Here is a 6226-nt window from a genome sequence, read left to right as displayed (position 1 = left end):
ATAAATGGCAATAGAATTAAATTTATTATGTTTAATAAATTCCAAAATTGGTGGATTATTAGTGATAATCCAAGAAAAACTTTCTCTAACAATATTGTTCATAATTTTATTTAAGTAGTTAAAGAAAAAGTTGCCAAGTTTAATTAGGCAAGTATTAGACCCACTTGTGACTGTTCTGAAATTTATAGTAATTTTACAAAATTTAGGACTGATATTTAAGTAAGGAAATTGTATATTGCTAATTTAAAATTTTAACCTCCTATACAAAGCTAAAAAAAGTTTTAATGATAATATTATTATTTAAATTACGAAGTTTAAAATTTTAACTAACTCCGTATTTAAAAGTTCTACATAGAATTTCTTACAGAAGATTGCATAATTATTGTTTGCTCTGTCTATGGGGGTAATTACGAAATTTTTTCGTAGTTGCTTAGTTGGTATATATATATATATATATACATATATATTATTACTAACTAATTAAATATATTTATCCTAAAATGTTTTGATAAGTTGTTATTGCCAAAATTAAGAAGAAATAATAATAAGAAACATAAGAAAATTCGAAAGAAAGTCTTCCATTCTAATTCATTTTAAAGAAAGCGAATGAAATAAAAACTATTTTCAACCACAATAGAAGACCCCAGGCTATTTAACCCCTCAACTATTCAAGGAAAGTGAAGAGGCTTTTCTCCTAACCACCAAAAGATCCCCCCTACTAGAACTTATACCCGTATTGGTAAATGAAGGGAGGACAGATGGAAGGCGTGGTTTAGGCTCTTTTCGCAAATTTTTTAAGAATTTTTTCATCTTTCTTTTACAATAACACATTTCATAATTGAAGAAAATAATTGCGAATTTTTTCTTTCGGAAGCTTGAAATGTATAGTTCGATTACGTGAACTCAAAAATAAAGATTTACTGAATGAATTTTGATAAAAAACGTATTTCCAGAAGATAACTCTATTACTGATCTTTCACCTCCATTAATAATTTTAAATTTATAGTAAAACAAAAAGTGATTTCACAAAATCTTAGAATAAACTATGAAGTTTCAAATGCTGAAAGAATTTTTTTCAAAATATCAAAATGCAAAAAAGTTATTAGTAAATGAAGCTCCCATAGAAAAAGCATTAGCTGCTGGCATTGAGAGGGTAGGTATTGCGTCCTCTTAACAGCCATACTTAGTTGAGATCATGAGTTGGAATATATTTTTTTTTCAGTTACAACAAATTGCTTTTTCAATGTGCTGATCAATTCAATACAGGAAGAAAATATTGAACAAATTTGATGAAATAGCTTTTCATTTAAAAGAAGAAAAAAAGGTTTCAAAAATGGTTTTGCTTAATATCTTCCGTTGTGATACATTGTTCCGGTGTCATAAGCTTTTGAAAAGAAAAGCTTTTTTTTTGTTAAAACCATTTAAAACAAAAATAAAATGTGAAATAATATTTTAAGTCCTTAATTGAAACTAACTAAACCATCCAAAAGTATCTTGGAGTATTTCATTTAACTATTACTTAATCATATTACTTTTGTTCGATAAACTTTTCTAAATAGAATATTATCGAAAAGAATATTACTTTTCAATAAGCAATTCAAAAATAAAATTTTTTGTTCTTCAAATTTGCTAACATAATAATAAATAAAAGAACTGAATATTGAAGAGTAATTTTGCCCCTGCTTGTGTGTATTATAAAAATATCATATTTTAGAATTATTTAATTACTGTCATTTGTTTACTGTATACCTACATATCATATTATTAGTTTCATCTATATATCATATAAATCTTTCTTGTTTTTTTTCTTATTTGTTTGAAACAATAAAAATTTTAATGTAAAATTAAGGCAATATTTAACTTTTTATATTAAGTAATTAAAATTCCATATAAAATAGGGTAATTCTACTAATACTGATGTTATATTTGTAAACTTGAAATGCATTTAACTTAATTAAAAATCCTAAAATACTTTAAATATTTTTTGTAAGGATAACTCTTGAGGTCTTATGCACTTGTGCTGAAACTTTTTAACTTCCGCGAATGTTTTAAGAAAATAAAAACTGTTTGTTATGGACGTAACAGACACAAATATCAAAAGTTTTTCATATCAAGAGATAATATAATAACATTTTTGAAGACATTCAAGTTCTAAAGATTGTGACTCTCAATAATTAAGAAAAAGCACATATAAATTTGCTACTGGCTTAACATTTGGTGTTACTGACATAACACTCTCTGATTTTACATCATAAATTAGCTTTTACAAAATGGAAACCAATAAAAGATTACAAAAAGTATGACTAATAATTAAGAATTTTATGAACATATTTGATAAGTAAGAGAGAATTTTAATAATAAATTTTTGAGTAAAACCAATACTTTTTGTGCACTTTTTTTTTCAAAATATATGATTATATAAAGATTTATTAAGTAAAAAGTTAGTTTTTTAACCATGTTTGCTATTTAAGTAAGAAATAGATAATGCTCATATTCTGATTTTTACGTAAGAAATTTACAATGCAGCAGTGAACTTTGTTATAGAGAAAAATTAGAAAAGTGTTTTCTTTTGATCTGTGATAGGCTAGTACTTTTTTTTATTTGATTTTTTCTTTCATTTTAAAAATATTGTGCCACACCATCAGAAAAATATCTACACACTGAAGATCAAGAATTTTTTTCAATTCCCCAAATAAATAGTTATAAGACAAATAATCTGAGATCATTGCCTATGAGTATAGATTTTTGATACAGTGTATGCAACTGCTCTTTACACAATAATTTAGTCATTTGTTCAGTGTGCACATTTTACTTCATTTTGTTGTTGCATAATAATGAAGTTCTTACTAAAATACTCCTGATTTTTGCATTCTCGAAAGTATAAAGATGTTGCTCTGTTTTTAAGTAACAATGTTCAAGAAATAGAAATTTTGATAAGATTTAAAAAACTTTAATGTTTTAGTGAATGCTAAAATAAATTTAGAACAGTTTAAAGCAGGTTTTTGAAAAAAAAAACCAGCCCACATGGGTTTTTTCGAGAAAAAAACCCAATTTTGTCAGGGGATAAGTGGGTTTCACGAAAAGACCTGACCGAAGATAAGTTAGTTTTTTCAAGAATATTCTACATTCATACTAAATATAAATATTAGATATACATAATAAGGATTGATTGATTATTATCAAAGGAAGAAACAGTTAGGAGATTAACTATTTGTCATTTTTATGCCCTGTAAATGATTGCATAATGATACAATTACTAAAATGATTCATGAATAATAAGTTATGTGATTAGTTATGAATTAAATAAACACATAACTTGCTTTTAAGTTAAAGAATGGTATTTTTAGAAGCATTTATGAAATGAAAAGCACATATTGTTTTGTTGCACATGGTACAAAAAATTATGAATTTTTTTTTTACTATACATTTTGCTTTTAAAATGAATGAAAAAAGATAATAAATTTAAACAGTTGTTTTTTAAGTATTCAAAGTACTTGATTTAAGATTTTAATGAACACAAAGGAATTATTTAAATGTAATTGATAATTATGTATGAATATCCTTTCTTATATATTTCTATATCTCTACAATATGCATTCATATTTAATAAATAATTAGATGTTTACTATTTAACTTAATCTTTCTTTTGTAATAAACAAAATGTTTAACAAATAAAATATTAACAACAAAAATACGATTCATAGATACAAAATAAAATGCATCTTCATTCAAATGCAAAATATAAATGTAATGTCTCTTCATTTCTTTGTATTAAAATATTTAAACATAACAGAAACTATTTCTGCTTTTCAGTCCTTAAGCAATTTCACAGTTTGAACTGAACTAATCTAAAATGAGAAATACAATATGGATGAAAAATTAAAAGAAATGTTTTGGCTTTCAAATGATATTCTAAATTGTTTCAATTATTTATTATTTGTTAAATTTTTTAAGATGTATAACTTTTTGTCCTGATACTCTTGATTCTTCAAAACATGAATATAAATGAAGATTTTAAAATAATAGATTTGAAGAGTCAAAAGATTTGGATTTTTGATACATCTTTTTATTTTAAGTAATGATGCTAGCAAAAACTGCAAAATTAAATTGTCCAAATTTAGGTTAGAGACCATCCACTAACTATATACATGGTTCATGGCCTTACCCATAGGATTTTTTTTCTCTAACTTCTTGAGAATTCCTTCATTTTATGAGGAAAAAAAAACTTAAGTAACAATTTCGCTTTCTCATTTTTTTTAATTTATTTTGTGAATTTAGGAGCTTATGAGCTAATTTATAATTTTTAGTAAATGCAGTAAGAAATCATTAGGGTGGAGTTTAATAGTTTCACTAACGTCGATTTTTCTTTTTCATATGATTTTAAAAAAGAACAATTCTAATCAACAGTACAATAATCATATTGTATAATTTTTAATTATAGAGCAGATGCCTTATCCACAAAATTATTCTTAAACACAAATGCTGAGTTGCATATTCACTTAATTTTTATTTTGAAATTATTTAAACCCTACTTTAAAATTATTTAATTAAAGAAATTTTCAACTAAATTATAAATTTTAATTAAATATTGGCATTAGAAGAGGTTAACTAATGGAAATTTGTATTTTTTTTTTATACAACAGTACCATTTAAATCTTCTAAAATATTGATGTCAAACTATTATGAGTTGTTCATTACTCCATTAATAAAATTTTATTGAAACTGTGAAAACTTTCTGTTCTAAATAAAATTGAAATTAAAAACAGTATATTTTATTGTATCTGTAATACAACAAACTAAAAAGTTAACAACAACAAACAGTTAAAAAACATTAAACTAACTGCAAAATTTAATTAAATATATAATAAAGATACATTTTATTATGTCTGCAATAATATATGTCTCTTTTTAGTTTGTTATTTATCCTTTTCAAAAGTAGTCTGATATGTGTATATATTGTACAAAAATATATGCATTGTAGAAAATGTTTATATTGTATGTTGCACCATTATTGACCATTTTACTACAGAAGATAATAGTTTTTCAATGGGACAAAGAAACTATGAACATTTTAAAAACTTGAAAGATCAAGTTAGATATTTTTGGAAGATCTCGGCATTTTAATTAAGGATATTACAATGAGGTGTATAAAAGATATTTCTTAATAAAGTCCATCAAGAAGGTTTCATCAAGAGAAATAATTAAAGGGCAGCGATGTTTGTAAATTATTATTTGATATTCAAAAAAAATAATAAATAAAAAATTTAAATGTGGATAAAAGTAGTATAAAACTTTTAAAACAATTCACTGTTTAATGAGCATGTTTCAATTATATCCATTTAGTTTTAAATTTATTTAAATTCAAGTATTTTTAAAACTTTATAAATATGTAGTTTGTGTTTATAAAAAAATAAAATTTTATTGAAATTCATGAGGTTGTTGAACTTGAATAAAATTTTGATTTTACTGAGTGATTATATAGTTGTAATTAAATAATAATCTTGAGTTTTAAATTTATATAAATTCAAGTATTTTAAAATTTTAAGAATATGTCGTTTGTGTACATAAAAAATGAAATTTTATTGCAATTCATGAGATTGTTGAGCTTTAATAAAAATTATTTTGATTATATTCAGTAATTATATATTGTTGTAATTAAATAATAATCTTAACTATTTTAGTTTGGAAAAATAAAGTATTTTAGCTACATATTTGTTTTTGAATAAAATTAAGTATTATTAATACATTTTATCATAGTTTAGATTAAAAAATGAAAAAAATCTGATTTAAATTATAAAAAAAACTTATTTCAATTTTTAATTAATTTATCTTTTTTTAAAAATCACTAATTTCACCAACCCTAGTCACAACAGTTATACTTTTTTTCTAAATAATAATAATAATTGAAGGTTTTTAAGAAATTCTAAATTTCGATTAGTTGATAGATGTTCATAGTAGTAAACAGAGCTGAATATTGATGAAATAAAATAGATGAATAATAAGAAAGAACATAATTCTATAAGCAGCATTTTTATGTTATCTATAACCTCTAAAAAATAAATGCATTTAAAAAAAAATCACCTCTAGCAGTCTTTTTAGATTTCAGACCATACGATCTCTTCCCTTCCCACAATGCAGGCCAGCGTTCTTTTTGTTCCAATTTTGCAGCCACATCTCAAGGAAGTAAGTAATTTGTTCCAGGTATGAATCCAGGCTGATCTTGCAA

This window comes from Parasteatoda tepidariorum, chromosome 7, assembly GCF_982258835.1.
Source record: "Parasteatoda tepidariorum strain Cologne lab strain chromosome 7, Ptep-v5.0, whole genome shotgun sequence".
NCBI lineage: Eukaryota > Metazoa > Arthropoda > Arachnida > Araneae > Theridiidae > Parasteatoda > Parasteatoda tepidariorum.
This window is presented reverse-complemented; position numbering follows the sequence as displayed.